This window comes from Lycorma delicatula, chromosome 7, assembly GCF_047948215.1.
Source record: "Lycorma delicatula isolate Av1 chromosome 7, ASM4794821v1, whole genome shotgun sequence".
Classification (NCBI taxonomy): Eukaryota; Metazoa; Arthropoda; class Insecta; order Hemiptera; family Fulgoridae; genus Lycorma; species Lycorma delicatula.
Window position 1 is genome coordinate 124,300,439 of NC_134461.1, and position 19,385 is coordinate 124,319,823.

Genomic DNA, 19,385 nt, shown 5'->3' on the forward strand with positions numbered 1-19,385 from the left:
CATCGCATTCCTTTTCTCACTTCTATCGACGCAGGTTTCTTAATTTACAAAACATTATTAAAAAATTTAAATTAAGTACTTTATAAAAATAATAAAATCTACCTTAAAAAATAACGCTCGAACAATATAAGTATTAAGGGTTAAAAATTGTTTGTAGTTTTTTTGGCACTTTCAAAAATCAAAATCAAAAAGAATGGAAAAATCAAATAGGTTTAAGTACTGTATACGAATTTAATTTTTCGGCTACTAATTATAGATTTTACATAAATTCCTATCTAAAAATATATTATCTCTTGGGCTCGTTCAAAATGTCACAACGACTTTCTAAGATACAAAATGGACTGATGGATCGTTGTTTGGCGATCATAAGTAAATTTTGAGAATAAAAATATCCACCTCTGCTTTCATGTAATTCAGGACAATACTTCAGTTTACGACAATTAAACACTTATGTTACCATTTTTAATAAATTACACGGAACCATTTAAAAAAGTCTTCCCACCGATTTATTTAAAATACAATTAAAAGAATTTATTTTACCTAAACAATATTATTCTATCCATGAATATTTAAATACAGATTAAAATTTTTTAAAAATCCTGAATTCCTGGATTCCATTAAACGTATACGTAAATATGCGCTCAAATCATTTACACTGTCGCCTTCTGAACTTTGAATTATTTTTTATAACTAGTATTTTCATCTATAACCTTAAGATTATTTCATTTGTTTATTGTAGTTTTATCAACTGATACCAAAACCTACTTCGTTGTGAGATAGGATATATATATATATATATATATATATATATATATATATAGAGCCATTAATCTCCTAATCGTAAATGCATATTCACTACCATGACTGATATAATCTGCAATAACAAAACTTTGAAAGAGATTTTTTCATAAAGGAAGCATAACATTATCAGGAAAACGAATCATAAATTTGAACTGCTAAAATTTAGAGTATATAGTATTCGTAAATTTTAACCTAACTATCTCTTATTTACATAATCAGATGGCCGATTAAAATTTTGTAAATTTTAATCAGCTATCAAGCTATAAAATGGTATTTCATTATATACCCTAGCATAGGTATATCTCAACACGACTAAATCAGAACCACTAAAATCTTATTTTGTAAAGGGTTGTGTTGAAGAAAAACGTTTTTAGTTTTTAATACTTTCGTAAATTATTTTATTTATTCACTTAGGTATGTTAGCGTCAGTTAAAATGAAAATTTGCAAACACAAAAAATATCATAAAAATGACGTAATCAAATATGCTGCTTCTAATGTAAATTAAGAAAAAAAGTCAATTCTAAGAAAACCATGAGATAGTCCGTGATAATACGTATTTAATTCTTGGAAACTTCTCGACTTAAAATATTCCAGAAGCACTGAGAACTTATATTTTGTTACCTGTTTTTTCTTGTTATCTCATTAGACTGACAATAGGATCCAGGCTGCACAAAAACCATAGTAGGTAAATTGAGAAATTGCCGATAAAATTAATTTAAACAAAAAAACAAACTGATGATACTTTTATTACTGAGCTTACAGTTCATAAAACTTAGTTGACAATTTTTTTTCTAAATTTATATTTATTCAATTTTTTCACCTTTAAAAATATTTAATCTTAATTTTTAAAACGATAAATTGTTTAACATTAAATGGCCAATTCGATTATTAAGCAATTACGTCAGTAACAGCAGATACTGGGAAAATAAAATCACACCGACTGAACAACTTGAAACCAAACTACATAGTAAACACAGTTGTGACATCTAACATTACATGAATGAAATGAAAAAATGTACGTTAGTTAAATATTTTAAACTCTATCCTTCAAATAGCCAGCCGCTAAGGAAAAAATCGCAACTAGATCACATCTACGGAATGCGGAGGATATCGCCCTTTGCTAACAGTCGCACGGGCGAGCGCTAGTGTGAATCGTTTGATGTGTGACACGTTGCTCCGTCTTGGAAGAAACCGTACTCTTTATCTGTTAACTGAGAGTAGAAAATGTACGATACACTTCTGTAATGACAGTCCCGTCAAAAAATAGTGGTGTTTGATATCAACTCCGTTGAACACCATTTTTTAATCAAATCGTGTACTACCGTATTCTTTTGTAGGATACCGGCATCCGGAAATTTTCCGCAACTATTTTTCATACGTTTTTTATACCATCAAAATGTTAAGCCGGCTGAAATTTATCGGCAGTCGGTTGCTGTGTACAGTGATAGTGTAACGAATGAAAGAAACGTCCGAAAATGGTGTGAAAGGTTTAGAAATAAGAGAATTAATGTACACGATGAAAAACTTTCGAGGAGGCTGTCGATAATCACCTAGGACTTGTTGAAACGCGTCGATGATGAAATCAGAAAACATCGTCGCTAAACGATTTCCGACCAGGTCCTTCATTTTTCTGATATTTCAAGAGGTGTTATCGGTCGCATAATTCATGACCGTTTAGGCTTCAGAAAGGTTTGTGCACGTCGGGTGCCGCACATCTTAACGGAACGTCACAAAAAAAAAAGAATGGAATCTGCTTTAGAATTTTATATGCGCTACACAGAAAAAGGTGATGACTTCCTTATTCGCTCGTTACCGGCAATGAAACATGGATTTCGTATTACACGCCAGAGAGAAAACGGCAGTCAAGTGAATGGCGTCATCCTAAATCACCAACCACTCCGAGAAAGGTCAAGCCATTTGGACGCAAATTGATGGCCATAATCTTTTGGGATCGGTTTGGCATACAGTTGATTGATTTCATGCCGTAAGGAACGACTATAATATAAAGTATAAATATAAAAATGCAGAAGCCTACTGCAAAACTTTGAGTAAGTTACGGCGCGCTATTCAAAATCGGCGAAGTGGGCGGCTGACCAACGGCGTCGTCCTGCTGCACGATACTGCAAGTCCACATGTTGCGGGTCCGACACGTGATTTATTAAGAACTTTTGGATGGGAAATTTACGATCACCCACCATATAGTTCGGACTTAGCTCCTTGTGATTACTATTTGTTTGGGAAATTGAAAGAATTTTTGAGCGGTAAGCGATTCGCGAGTGACGATGAACATAAAAATACTGTTAATCAGTGGCTAAATGGACTGGCGGCGGAAGAATATAACGAGGGTATATTGTAGCTAGTGTATCGCTACGATAAATGTCTTAATTCATGTGGCGATTATATAGAGAAGTAGTATAAGGTATGCATGTAGTTTAAGAGAAATAAAAACTAATAAAATTTTCAGCATTTTTTTTTACAAGGAAACTGTCTTTACTTTAGAAATCTCTCGTATACGGTTAATATTCCTCAATGAGAGAAGATTAACACATATAATCGTCCAGAACATTGTGGACTCTATTAGCACGGAGCTTTGATTTATTCGACAATGTAAGCTAGCAGACCGGATTAGGATGCTAAAAGTTGAAAGTGACAATAAAATTCTCATTTCGCAGGTTCATAAATAATATCATTTTACAGAATGCTTCCACAAACGTATGATTAAAACCCGAACAGCGTTCGATATTGGCTAAACATCATTAAAATCCTGTCAACTCATATTTTTTTCTTGTTTACCCGCTAAATTCATAACGCGGTAAATAACAGATTGTGTGTTAGGCTAAAATAATCAATATTTTGATACTTTATATTAAAAGTGAAAACTTACGTTGCGTATTATAATACGTCGTAAATTATATAGAATATTGAAAAACTTTAATTAATGTGAAGCGTAATAATTATAATTAGTATTTTGTCTTAAGGTGCGTTATAAATAATTTTTTTATAAATTAATATTAAAAGTAGAAATAACTAAAATAATAACAGTTATTTTTATTCATTATTTTCTTATAATGTGAACAAAGGCCATTTTACCGGTGATTTTACACGTGTGTAATAAATTATAAAGCTTTCATATATATATATATATATTATATACTGAAAATAAACCTACGTACATTACTAATATGAAAGTGGATATATATATCCACTTATATAAGACGATATAAGAAGACTTGCAGGCAAGTGTGTCACTTTATTGTTTTTAAGTACATATATATATGGCGCAATTTTAAGTTTGGTACTAAACTTAATTTTAAAGAATTTACAAGAGATTGAGTAATTAGCACCTGATTGTTTCGGTTCATATTAAAGCCAACTGTTTATAAAAGCCCTGTCTTTAGACTTTAAGAATCATTATGTTTCATTTAGTCGAAGTATAGACAAAATATTTTTTTAACGCATATGTCGAGTTTTGTGCCACCGAAACACAGTTTGCAGGAAGTGTTACTTTTTTGTTTCCATTGGCAAAAATCGCCAGGAAAAGTATTCGGTTGCTGTCCGAAGCATTTTTCCGTTATGTTCCATAGATTTGAACTTTTAAGTATTCTAATGGTTTAGACGATTCAAAAGGAGAGATTTTGATTTGTAAAAAGAGGAGGGCCCTTGTCAACCGAAAATTTTGAAGACGACGAATTTGAGGCACTGCTGGACGATCAATATCAAACGCTTAAAGAATTGACAGAAGCTTTAAACGTGACTGAAACGGCAATCACTAAAAGTTTGATGTCGATAGGAATGGTTCAAAAGCAAGGAAATTGGGTACCAAAGAACATCAAGTGGCATTTTCTCACTCGTGAATTGCTACTTTAACGGTAACGAAATAACGATTTTTTACATCGTATCGACACTGGCGATGAAAAAAGGTTACATTACGATAATCCCAAGCGCAAAAAATCACGTTGCAACTGGCCAATCAACATCAAAAGCAACAGCAAAGCCAAATATCCACAGTTCGAAGGTATTGCTCCATATTCGGTCAGATCACAAGGGTTTGGTCCATTATGATGACCTGCTAAAATCTGGTGAAACCATCATCGGGACCGTTACTAACAACTAGTACAGTTAACCGACAATTAAAAAAGAAACGTTTAACGTTTTCAGAGAAAGGAAAACGTCAAACAGTTAAATATGAAAATTTAATTTATCAAATGCTCCTACCTCGAAACGATTTTCGGTATGACATCACCACACACCAAATCCTCACGGGGAAAATTAAAAGATTATAAATGAAAAGGATAGGGTAAAATCATTTAAAAGAAGTTGGAAAACAAAAATTTGATGTAAACTTCGGCCTTTGACAACAAAATGGTGGATAAAGTATGATGTGAAAAGTATGTAATACTTTTCACATCTAGTTTCAAAGTGGCTTACAACACGTCCCAAGTAATAGTCTCATACAAAGAGTAGGTCATTTTGGGAGAGGAGCATTTACTAAATTTTAATTTTTTTCCTTGTACTAAGTAAAGGAAGATTTGTGATAACGAAAAATTTCGGTTTTCAGATTTCAAAGGAAATATCCATTTTCACTAGTTTCGGCGTGACGTCTGTATGTACGTACGTATGTATCTCGCATAACTCAAAAACGATTAGTAGAATAATGTTAAAATTTTGGATTTAGGACTACTGTAACATCTAGTTGCGCACTTCCCCTTTTGATTGCAATCGACTGGACAAAAAGTGTCCAAAAAAGCCCAAATCCCCCAAAAAAATGGATTTTAGACTTTTTCTTAACTGCAATAATAAACCCTCATTGAGAGCTTTTCAACGGTGGTACTTATGATATTCATAAGGTTCCATTCATTAGTTCATTGGTTCCAGAGTTATAGCCAAATAAACTTTTAATTAATGAAATATTTGGATCTTACAAGAGGAAAGGGCACATCGGTTCAAATCCGACTTCACGTCCTTTTTTTAACTTTTTCTTTTTTTAATTTAAATATATTATTTATTAATAATTATTAACCTCTGATTACACAAAAAGTTTTACGATAAATAATTCAATAATAACAATAAAAAAATATCTGAAGTTATTAATGAAGTAAAACTTTATGTACTTTTCATTTTTTTTAAATGTGTATATGTAATTTAATAGACGTACAAAAAAGTCATGGGGTGTCCACATCATATTTTTTTTTTATTGTAGAGCAGTTGTTTAAGACTAACTAGCCGATCTCGGTAGCGATCGGCCTTTCATCCGTAGGTCTCCGGTTCGAATCCAGGTCTGGCATTGCAACTTTCACACGCTACAAAATTTAATTTCCATAGCCCGCGCACAAGCTTCAACCTTATTTGGTGATATCAAGCCAAATAAAACTGTAGATCACATTTAAAAATAGCTCTGAAAAAATATTAAAGGCCGGTTTATTTAGAGGACTTTTTTCTGTTGTTCGATGACGGGCATCGACGGCTTTGGTTATTTTGCCCCATTAGGAAGGATATTTAGGGTTTTTTCTTTTACATCAAAATTTTTGATTTCCAATGACCTTTAAAATGATTTGTACAAATCATACCTTTTCCATCAAGCATTTTTGATATGCCCCTCATACGGGGCTCTCAGGAGATGGTAGTGTGGTGATATAGTGAAAAATAGTTAGTTCCGGAGTAGGATCATCAAATAAATTATTTTTCAACGGTTTCCCTAATTTATACTTAAAATACAAAATTACACATTTAAGTGTTATTTCTTTACATTAAACATATTGGGGAGGCTTGAAAGGCCACTACATTAATCTATTTTTATTTTTTTGTCTTCAGTCATTTGACTGTTTTCATGCAGCTCTCCAAGATTCCCTATCTAGTGCTAGTCGTTTCATTTCAGTATACCCTCTACATCCTACATCCCTAACAATTTGTTTTACATATTCCAAACGTGGCCTGGCTACACAATTTTTTCCTTCTACCTGTCCTTCCAATATTAAAGTGACTATTCCATGATGCCTTAGTATGTGGCCTATAAGTCTGTCTCTTCTTTTAACTATATTGTTCCAAACGCTTCTATCTTCATCTATTTGCCGCAATACCTCTTCATTTGTCACTTTATCCACCCATCTGATTTTTAACATTCTCCTATAGCACCGCATTTCAAAAGCTTCTAATCTTTTCTTCACAGATACTCCGATCGTCCAAGTTTCACTTCCATATAAAGCGACGCTCCAAACGTATACTTTCAAAAATCTTTTCCTGACATTTAAATTAATTTTTGATGTAAACAAATTATATTTCTTACTGAAGGCTCGTTTCGCTTGTGCTATTCGGCATTTTATATCGCTCCTGCTTCGTCCATCTTTAGTAATTCTACTTCCCAAATAACAAAATTCTTCTACCTCCATAATCTTTTCTCCTCCTATTTTCACATTCAGTGGTCCATGTTTGTTATTCCTACTACATTTCATTACTTTTGTTTTGTTCTTGTTTATTTTCATGTGATAGTTCTTGCGTAGGACTTCATCTATGCCGTTCATTGTTTCTTCTAAATCCTTTTTACTCTCGGCTAGAATTACTATATCATCAGCAAATCGTAGCATCTTTATCTTTTCACCTTGTACTGTTACTCCGAATCTAAATTGTTCTTTAACATCATTAACTGCTAGTTCCATGTAAAGATTAAAAAGTAACGGAGATAGGGAACATCCTTGTCGGACTCCCTTTCTTATTAGGGCTTCTTTCTTATGTTCTTCAATTGTTATTGTTGCTGTTTGGTTCCTGTACATGTTAGCAATTGTTCTTCTATCTCTGTATTTGAACCCTAATTTTTTTAAAATGCTGAACATTTTATTCCGGTCTACGTTATCGAATGCCTTTTCTAGGTCTATAAACGCGAAGTATGTCGGTTTGTTTTTCTTTAGTATTCCTTCTACTATTAATCTGAGGCCTAAAATTGCTTCCCTTGTCCCTATACTTTTCCTGAAACCAAATTGATCTTCTCCTAACACTTCTTCCACTCTCCTCTCAATTCTTCTGTATAGAATTCTAGTTAAGATTTTTGATGCACGACTAGTTAAACTACACATTTATCTGCCCCTGCTTTCTTTGGTATCATGACTATAACACTTTTTTTGAAGTCTGACGGAAATTCCCCTTTTTCATAAATATTACACACCAGTTTGTATAATCTATCAATCGCTTCCTCACCAGCACTGCGCAGTAATTCTACAGGTAATCTGTCTATTCCATACATTAATCTATATGCGTTTGAAAAAGTATGTCAAATGGGTTTTGCAATTAATGCACTCGCAACGGATCTTACAGCTAACATATTAAATTATAGCATTAAAAAAAAATTAAAAGCAAACGTGACATATATCTTTAATACCTAAGTATAACAGTTTTGTATCACTTCTGTGATACTGAATTAAAAAAAGATAATGATATTTACGATTTTCAATGATTGTTTGTCTGGAAGACATTCCATAAAAGTAGGTGAATCATATACCTTACATTTATATTCAATATCATTTTGTGAATGATACGAGTTGAAAATCGTAATTTGCTAAATAGATTTAAATTTACGATCATATAAGAGAGAAGACGCCCCTTTCAGGATAAGTTATTATGTTTCTGTTTAGTTGTACTTGAATTAGACTAAGAAAATTATATATCAGTCTATCACTTATGTATTTTATAGGACAAATGATACTTTGCCAGATGGATTATTTTATTAGGTGTTATTTTCTGAAAAACACTGCTAACGGATTTTGAGATCGATACAAATCGACGGAAAAATTGATTACAATACGAGTACCATCTACCTGTCTGCCTTGTGCTTAAAAAGAATGAGTATTTGTACAAAAGAAAAACTGCAATGCGTACATACTATGAGGATGTTTGTGTCTGTATGCTTCTATGCGCGCGCACATACCCTCGAGAGTAGTAAATTATTTAGAACCTTTTATTTAGAAGATGAATTTATGACTGAATTAATCCATTTTCCTGCGGGAAAGGAGTAAGAGGGTACACGTAAATAATATAAAAGGTACTCGTGCGCATGAAGTTTGTTCCTATCTAATCCTATTTTTATTTAAATTTATTGTTATTTCAAATTTATTTAATAAAGATGGATACAAAATTATATAATATACTTTATTTATTACTTATTTATTTTTTTATGATGTATTGTGCCAAAAAATACGATGATACAAAAAATAGGAATAAATTGTTAACCGATATCGTTCTTTAGTAGTTCTTTTGTTTGTTGTTATTTTATCTGTTTAATTAGTCAGTTAAATTATAATTTTTCCATTTTTTAAAATTTCTGGGAAAACAGGGCTAAAACTTTCGTATGAAAAGACCGTGGAACCATTGTACATAAATAAGATAAAAATTAATGACAAAGAAATTAAATTAATAAAAAAATTTAAATATTTAGATGAAATTATAGATAAGAGATTAAAAGAAAATTTAACCTGAAACAACAGAGCGACAAAAATTAGAAACGCTCCAATGTTAACCAAATCGACATCAATAAAAAATGTTGGTTAACAATCGCAAAAATGCGACACTATAGAACAGTAATTTTATGACAGAAGAATTTTACGCTTGCGAAACATTATTCCAAATTAAAAACGAATAGAAAAGCGATCAAACGATCAAAACAGAACGAAGAATAAATCAGAACATATATAAATGAAAATTATAAAAAATATGGAACGTGGCGAATCGTAACTAACGAAATCATTTACAAAAATATTACAGAACCAATTACTGGTCTAATGAAAAACCGAAAATTATCCCACTTTTCCACACGACAACAATGCCAGAAAACAGGTCACTCGAGAAACCTAAGCTTGAAAAAGGGGTGGCAAATACTGAACAGAAATAAAGTAAGACCTAGAAGAGATCGGACTAAAAATTAAGACGCAAATGATAAACCAAAAAGTCAACGAAATTCTAAAAATAAGATATTTTTTTACAGACAAAATAACCCGAAATATAAGGGTTTCGAACGAACTAAGAAACATCAGATCCGGTAGCCTAAACCTAAAAAAAAAAAAAAAAAAAAAAAAAAAAAATGGTAATGACCAAGCCAACGAAGAATATCGAAGGAAAACCAACATAAATTGACTATGTGATTCAATGAGATCATAAAATTAAAAAACAAAAATAATCGGAGAAATCGTTATAAACTATCAATAAACCATCCACCACATCCTTGGTACAAGGATCTATTTATTTATTATTTTGCTAAAGCAAAATAATAAGTTATTTTCATATCCCTTTATTTCATTCAATCGATTTTATTTTCTGGATGATTTTTTAGTTGACGTTTTCTCGATATGAAATTTAAACTACGCATTCACGTTAACGTTGCTACCGCCACGTTTATCACCGCCACTAGTGACCTAAACTGTATATTTTATTACTCTCATCTGTTATTAGTTATACTGTTCATTCTTCAATGAAGTATAATTTTGATCTTTGCAGCTGTGTTTATATAAAATGTTTTATTCGATCGTGAATAAGGTTCCTACATGGAAGCATATGTGCGTTCTTGGTCCTTTCAATAAACTTGTCTAACAGTCGTGGAAAAACTTGCGAATATCAGTACCCATGTTAGAGTAGTACACACGATTCGGTTAAAAGATGACGTACAACTAGATGGGTTTAAAACGCATAAAGAAAAAAGGGACCTTCCTTTAGGACTAAAGAAACCGTCCGAAAAATACATATGTAAGTTATTACGACAAAGTGTGTAAAATACACATCTTGCCCGTAATATCTTTCAAGATTTAAAATTTAAATCGTTCTTGTGACAACTGTGCAATAAATTAAGAGAACAAAACTTTTAATTATTACGACTGGGTTCTCAAAAACAGCCCACCGAGCTGGTCTAGTGGTTAACTCGTCATCGCAAATCAGCTGACGAGAGTAGCTAATTTGCATCGCAAATTTCGAGAGACTGGTTCAAATCCTAGTAAAGACAAATACTTTTATACAGATTTCAATACTAGATCGTGGACACCGGTGTTCTTTGGTGGTCGGGTTTCAATTAACCACACAACTCGGGAATGGTCGAACTGAGATTGTACAAGACTACACTTTATTTACACTGATACATATTATCCTCTGAAGTAATACCTAATTCCCGGAGGCTAAACAGGAAAAAGAAAAGGATTTATGTAGTTGCCATTTTTTTCTTTGGGACTATTTGAAGGATAAGAATTTATGAATCAAACTTTTACAGTAACGATGAACTGAATGTGAACTTTCAATAAGATATCGACGGCATCGACAAATACGTTTTACGTCAGGTGACTCTCAACGATCACTCAAAACATTTTTTGTTTGTTTATTTCAAACATTTTTTAATAAAAATATGATAAATATGCAAACTTTTTCTAATATAATTACAAATATTTGTTTCCATTTCATTTATAAAATTTTACATGTCGTAACTATGTTCAGTCAGTAGCAATTCGTTTGTGCCACATGTTTGTGACATGTGCATTCCCGTTACAAATATAACGTAAATTCATTGTACTGTAGTAGGCAGAAAGCTTAGTGTTCAGTCGAGGCGTTCGCTTTTACAAAATACGTAAAAAACAAACCAATTTTTTTTAGTTGTGTTACAACTGACTTGTATAACTCTCATACATTAACGTATATTAAATAAACCAATTTCTTGTTCACAGAAATCTTTAAATACGGAATGTTTTGTTATAGTCCCATATTCGAATTATTATCTGTTCTCATTATTTTAAATAATTAAATATATATATATATATTACACATAATTTAATATAATGTATACAAGGGTAAGTCAATTATTATCAGCAATTTAGTTATATTTTGTTTATGTTGGTAGTACTGTCGTGTTGCGTAGATGACGCATGCGTGGTTTAATTGTTGTTATGTCTGTGCAGGTTTGATGCTGCTAGGTTAGTTCCATTGCCGGCCTCCGTGGCGCAAGTGGTAGCGTCTCGGCCTTTCATCCGGAGGTCCCGGGTTCGAATCCCGGCCAGGCATTGCATTTTTACACACGCTACAAATCATTCATCTCATCCTCTGAAGAATGCCTAACGGTGGATCCGGAGGTTAAAAAAAAAAAAATAAAAGAAAGGTTAGTTCCAATAACCCATCGGGTTGGTCTAGTAGTTAACGCGTCTTCCCAAATCAGTTGATTTGGAAAGTCGAGAGTTCCAGCGTTCAAGTCCTAGTAAAGCCAGTTATTTTTACACGGATTTGAATACTAGATCGTGGATACAGGTGTTCTTTGGTGGTTGGGTTTCAATTAACCACACATCTCAGGAACGGTCGAACTGAGAATGTACAAGACTACACTTCATTTACACTCATACATATCATCCTCATTCATCCTCTGAAGAATTATCTAAACTGTAGTTACCGGAGGCTAAACAGGAAAAAAAGAAGGTTAGTTCCATTATAGCTGCCCTGCCGTTAACCATGGCTGCTCCGCTTTCTATTTGCACAAAAGAAGAGCAACGTTTAGCGATCCGTTTTTTGTGGTCAAAATTCAAAAACGGTCGCACAAGTATCACGCACGACGAAGGAGCCGGACGACCGGTTACCGCCACAAAGAGGGTAACATTGAGCGTTCACGTGATACGGTTTTCTTAGACAGACAACCAACTATCGATGAAGTGGCACATCGTCTGCAAATTAGTCACGGTTCTGCCTACGAAATCATCCACAACAGACTTGGGTTTCATAAAGTCTGTGCAAGATGGGTCCCAAAACAATTCACACAGTCGCAGAAACAAACGCGCAAGGACATCTGCCAAAAACATTTGGATCGCTACGGTAACGAACGGGACATCTTCTTAGACAAAATCATCACCGATGACGAATCATGGATCCGTCATTATGAGCCGGAAAATAAACGGCAGAGTATGGAATGGAAACATCCAAATTCGCCCTGAAAAAAAAGTTCAAGACCCAACCGTCCGCAGGAAAACTGATGCTTACGGTTTTTTGGGGCTCAAAAGGCCTACTACTGGAGCATTATGAGGAAAGGGGCACGACAATAAACAGTGCGCGTTACAGTAAGATGCTTACGGCCAAGCTGAAGCCTGCAATTCGAAGCAAACGCCGAGAACTGCTGTCGAAAGGTGTTGTGTTGTTGCACGACAGTGCCCGTCCACATACTGCTGCCTACACTGCTGAAACGCTCCAGAAACTCAACTTTGAAATACTGGCTCGTCCTCCGTGTAGTCCTGATCTTGCCTCTTTTCATTACCACTTGTTTGATCTACTCAAAGAGGCATTAAGGGGCCGTCGATTTACCTCGGACTAAACAGTGAAAAAAGAGGTGCATTCCTGGCTCGCAGCTCAACCGAAAACCTTCTTTTATGAGGACATCAGGAAGCTTGTGCAACGATGGACCAAGTGCGCTGAAATGCAGGGGGACTATGTTGAAAAATGATGTACATGTAAGTTTTTCTATTTGTATTGCAATAAAATTTATACCTACATTGCGGATAATAAATTGACTTACCCTCGTATATATATATATATAATTTTTCAAAATACTCATTCTACTGCAGTTTTGTATGCATTTATTTTAAGTGAAACTAATAAATCTGTAACGATATTCAAAACTGTACCCCTCATTTTTCATTGCAACAGATGTATGGACAACTTCCATTTGTGGATATCAGGTGTGAGACTACCTTTTTAAAACATATGAAGGTATAATTTTAACGATTACAACAAATTTTTCTTTGACTTTCTAGTTGACAGTGTTAGGTTTTCAATTCGTGGTAATGTATTTTTACGCAAAACTCTGATTTATATTCAGTTTGCTTCATCTCTCTCTCTCTCTTTCTCTCTCTCTTTCTCTCTCTCTCTCTCTCTCTCTCTCTCTCTCTCTCTCTCTCTCTCTCTCTCTCTCTCTCTCTCTCTTTCGTTCTCTATTAATTAGCAGAATTTCTTAATTTATGTTAATTTGCCTTATCAAACATTTATTATTTACATTATTATCATATGTTATTTATTTTGATTTTTCCCTTACTTATAATCAGATAGTGACAGTAGATATGTTTTGATCATTTTCAGGGTATGCCTGAGTTAAAATATAATGGTGTTACAACATGTCCTCGATATTCATCATAAAATTCTTTTGTGCTGTGATTTATAGAATATATTTCAGGGACTACTGACACATTCACTACAAATCTAATAATTTTGAACACATTCGTCCATCTCTTATCTATATTCTCAGTAATCACAATACACGTGTTAAGTTTCTACTAGATTCCTAGTCACGTAGAAATTTAAAACAAGAAACAACAATACGTTTTGGCCGTCAAGGAAACGCATTATACTCATCCGACCTTCTCGGAACGTGTAAATAATTAAAAATGTATTTGATATGTAAATTGAGGGAGTATGGAAAAATGACTGATAGGACTATCATTTCATATATTATAGATATTATATTGCGATAAAAATCGTAACTGCGAAATTATCGAAACGAAAATGCTTGGATTTCTGATCTCATCTGTTGATGCTGTTATGATCTGCCGTATACATTTTCGTCCTGTTTTCATTTATTGTGTACATTTTCAGGATTAGATAGAAATTCAAATTGACACGTAAAATTAGCAGTATTCTAATTGATTTCGTGGAGATTGGTAAACTTGAGATTTTTGAAAGCAGTTAGACATTTAATTTATTAAATTTATTAGCTGTTAGACAACTTTAATTTATTTTAATATTAAAATCCTCAATTCATACCCCTCATTTGGTTGGAGGCCTTTTATATTCCTGCCTGGATTACTTTAGATTATGTGAAAGGTGTTTTCACGCACTTACAAGATAATAAATTCCAAAGAATTCCCGTACTTCTCAAGAGTTTACTCGTGCAAATAGTTTGTTTTTTGTTGCGAACTAGTTTCATCCTTTCTTATTGAACATCTTCCTTTGCCCTCAGAGAAAGTTTGCCCAACTCTCTCTACTAGACTTTGAAGAAAACATAAATCTATTAAATATAATTGGAACTTAAACAATATGGACTATACTAAGCGCCATATAACTTGACGGGTAACTGTCGTGTTGCTTTATAGTAAAAAAAAATCATAGAAAAAATGTAATTACACCGTTAAGATTTTTCTTGTGTAAAATATATAAAACAACGATTGCGTATCGTTTTCCGTTTTCTATTTTTTTGGCGTGATATTAGGGAAAAAATTTAAAAACATACTTTTCTTATAAAACCAAAAAAAATTATTAAATAAAACAATTCATACGAAACGTAAAAATTCTGTTTCCAAGAAAATTACTTTTAAAAGTTTTCTATTTATGAATGACTAAAAAGAAAAGTAAGGGCCGCTCTAATTATGAAGTCGTTGTATATGAGAGCGAGCGCGCCCCACGCTTTTCTTTTTAGTTTTAAATAAAAAATTTTTTTAATAGTAATTTTCTTGAAAAACATAATTTTTTTAGTACGGATTGGTTTTTTTTTTAAGAAAAGCACGTTTAAAAAAACTTTATTTTTTATTTTGTTTTAATTCGTTTGGCAAATATGATTGATGGTTTTGTTGCTTCAAATCGAAATGTTGAAACTTGGTTAAGATAACTTCCTTTTATACAAATATCAAAGATGCTGTTACAAAACGTGCCGATTGCATTTTCGAATGCAGCAAGATCCAATTCATGACGACGTTGACACCTATGCTCTACCTAATTTCATGTTCTTGCGGCATCTCTAGGGCCGCACATTTTAAATAGCGCTGGCGTTCACTTTCTAAGAGATCTTCACGGTCGTGGGCTTGTTCCTCTTACACGATATTGCGATTCGCGTACGCGTCGAAGAACCAATCGAACTTCACGCTGTTCTGCTGTTTCGTTGGCTGTCAGGTTATAAATATCCAATCTAACCAGCTTGGCTTTTTTATCTTAATTTCGCTTTCTTTCCTTGATATTTTTGAAGCGCTTTCTCTAACCATCTCTTTCTTCATCGTTGTAGAATTTAGTTTGTTTCCTTTCCTACATGCTTGCCGATTAATAATTTGAGGAATTATATTATTCCATTTTTCATTTCCTTCACAGAACTGAGTTGCTTGAAATCACATTTGAGCAAATTAAATTTTATTAAGTTATGAAATCTCTCCCTAAAATGATAATTTTATCATTATTATTATTTTTTTTAAATTGTATAAGTATTTTAACTGACAAATAAGTTTTTATTCTTAATTGTTTTAATTCTTAAGCAAACTAAAATATATTTATGGGTAGTTTTATTCTACACAAAAACGCTGGCGCTGAAGTTGTAAAAAACGTTGTAAACGACAAGACCGGTTTCGAACACGTGCCCAATTCACAACATTTTCACACTTTCACAAGCTACAGCTCCAAAACGGTAAGTAGTACAAGAAAATTGTATAAATAAAAGTTGTCTGTTTTTTTGGAGATTAACAACTTTTCCAAATGCAATAAATACGAAAAACCATTTTTTCCGGTGAAAACCCCGAAAAAACACGTTTTTTACAACTTCAGCGCCACCTAGTATTTCAATTTCAAATTATACGGCATAACTTCAAACACATTAATTGTAGAGGAGAATGTCCTCTACATTTTTTGTTTGAAAAACTTTTCTCTAAAATGCATTCATTCAGACAAATACTCATTTCAAAAACGTTTTGAGTATTTCGAGTTTTTAAAAAATCTATGGGAGGGGGATGTTAAAAATCTGGAGTTAAGCTTCCCTCATCACCTCTAACGCATGGAGAAAAGATCAATCGGTAAGTAAGGATTTTCAAATACAGCCTATTTTGATGAACCCACCGGGTTTGTCTAGTGGTGAACGCGTCTTCCCAAATCAGATGATTTGGAAGTCGAGAGTTCCAGCGTTCAAGTCCTAGTAAAGCCAACTATTTTTACACGGACTTGAATACTAGATCGTGGATACCGGTGTTCTTTGGTGGTTGGGTTTCAATTACCCACACATCTGAGGTATTGTCGAACTGAGAATGTACAAGACTACACTTCATTCACACTCATACATATCATCCTCATTCATCCTCTGAAGTATTATCTAAACGGTAGTTACCGGAGGCTAAACAGGAAAAAGAAAGAAGCCTATTTTAATGACATATTGCCTGTACTATTCGGTCTATTTTGTCTATTATATTCATACATTATATTTTGTTAGTTTATATTAATTATCCTTGTTGACAGAAAGATGCTTTAGAATAAACCAGGCGGCGACAAACAAAACAACTGCCCGATTAAAATGTGTATTTAATTTATTATCTGTTTAAATTTAATTATATATATATATATGCGTGCATATTATTACATATGTATTTTAACCGTTATTATTTTATCTGTTGTCTAAATTAATTAAATATGTATATATATTTTACTTCAATTTTATATTTATATTTTTCGGTTTGCTGGGCTCCCTTTACACTCAATAATTTTGTTTCCTATTGACTACTTATGATTCTGAATGGAATATTATGTTTTATATATATATGTGTGTGTATTTTTTTTTTTTGTGTTTTCAAACATTAAATTGCATTATGCCGCATATTGTAAAAAAAAACCCCCACCAGAGGTTAAATAACCACACTAAAACCCCACCATAGGGATAAGAAATAATAACAGTAATAATTGCACATTAAATTATAACGCAATAAGCTAATTAAAATCTTCATGAAGGAAGGATAAATGAAACAAGTATTTTGTTTTATTTATATTTATCTGTAGAAAATGGCAAAAATGAAAATTAGCATAACTAATTTATTAATAGATTAGAATAACCAAATTAGGAAGGTTAAGAAGCATTAAATAGAAAAAAAGTTGTTTTAATGATATAGATGTAGACTTAAAGAAACTTAATGAAATTTCTTGTAAAGAGTTATGTTTGGAATACGTATCTGTAAGGATGTGAAACGTATACGCTAAGAAACACTGAAAAAGAAAGGCTGGAGGAATTTGAAGTATGAGCTTCTAAGAGGAGATTGAAGAATATGAAAAGAACAGTGAAAAATTAAATAATGACGAGAGCGGTCGAGAATAGAATCAGAAGCATTCAAAATAACCAAATTAGATTCGAAAGTTAATCGGCTAGGATAGAAACAGGAGTATTTAAAACAATATAAAAAGGATTAATTGCAGGTAAAAAAAAGAGGCCGGAAAAGAATAATTATTACAGACAATCTGAAAGGTTATGGGAGCTATTTAAATAGAAGAGAACGTGACCGTCATGGTGCAAGGGACTCACCTAAGGGCAGATAACTATAAGATAATGTTAACGCATTGTTTGTGATGTAAAACAGAAATAAACTTCCTGGTTTTTTCTTCAAAAAAAAAAAAAAAAATTAATGTATTCCTTAAAAATCAATGTTTTTTCTTGATTAATTAATTTGTAAGCTAATATTAATAACAGGAATAAATATTTAGTCGTATATAATCATTTCTTGTATTAATATATTTATAGTCTTAATTAGGTAATCCAGATCCACTTTACAGATCATATTAACGTTATAGTAAGCACATTGACCTTTTTTCAATTTATATCTTGATGATCTCACATATTTATGTTTATGTTTGTGCACGAGGAGGGAGTTTATTAAGGATACGGGTGCATATGTGCGTGTTATTTGTCCGCGTGTGTCCGTTTTAATGCGGTAACGCAACAGCTATGATACTCAGTATAACCGTTTTGCATCCATATATGTTGTTCTAAAGTTATACAGGATTTATATATATATATATATATATATATATATATATATATATACATATGCATCACGAATTGTTAGTTGTCCTTAGAATCAATGTTCATTAATATAAACTTAAGTCACGCTCACGTTTCTATAACTTCCGGTTTATAAATTGTTAACCATTTAGTTAACAATACTACGGTCTATCGTAGAGTTACATAAATACCAAAACAAAGAATATGAAATAAATAACACCTTTTCTATTTATTTAATGCATTTTATAAAAGTCTTCTTTAAAGACGGAATAATATTACATAAAACAATTATTATATAATAACAAATTGTGAATCGTTTATAGGGGGTTGTAAGATCATTCGTTATTTCATGTTATATAAATCTGTTTGGGTTTTTATTGACAGCGGGACTTTGCCGTAAAGATGTGAATTTTAGCCGGCAATCGATGACGGGCGATCTAGTTATTAGCATTCAGCGATGCTAATAACTTAGCCGCTGGTAAAAATAAATAACGTGTAATCCGTAAATAGCTGCAATCGTCCTTACCTTCGGATAACATTAATTAATTTTTACTCATATTTATATATTACTGTTTCTCCAAATAAGTAAATTATGACTGTTGCTTTGTTTGTGTTAAACTGTTCTCCGAGAGGATTTCTCATTTTTATAATAAATTTAAATGAAAATCTCGTTAATTTATTATTTTCCAGTTTATATAATTGACAGCCTCCGTGAGGCGAGTGATAGCAACTCGGCCTTTAATACGAAGGTGCTCGGTTCGAATACCGGTCAAGCATGGTATTTTTTATACACTCTACAAATCACTCATTTCATCTTTTGAAGCAAAATACCTAACTCGGTGGTCTTCGGAGGTTAAACAGGAA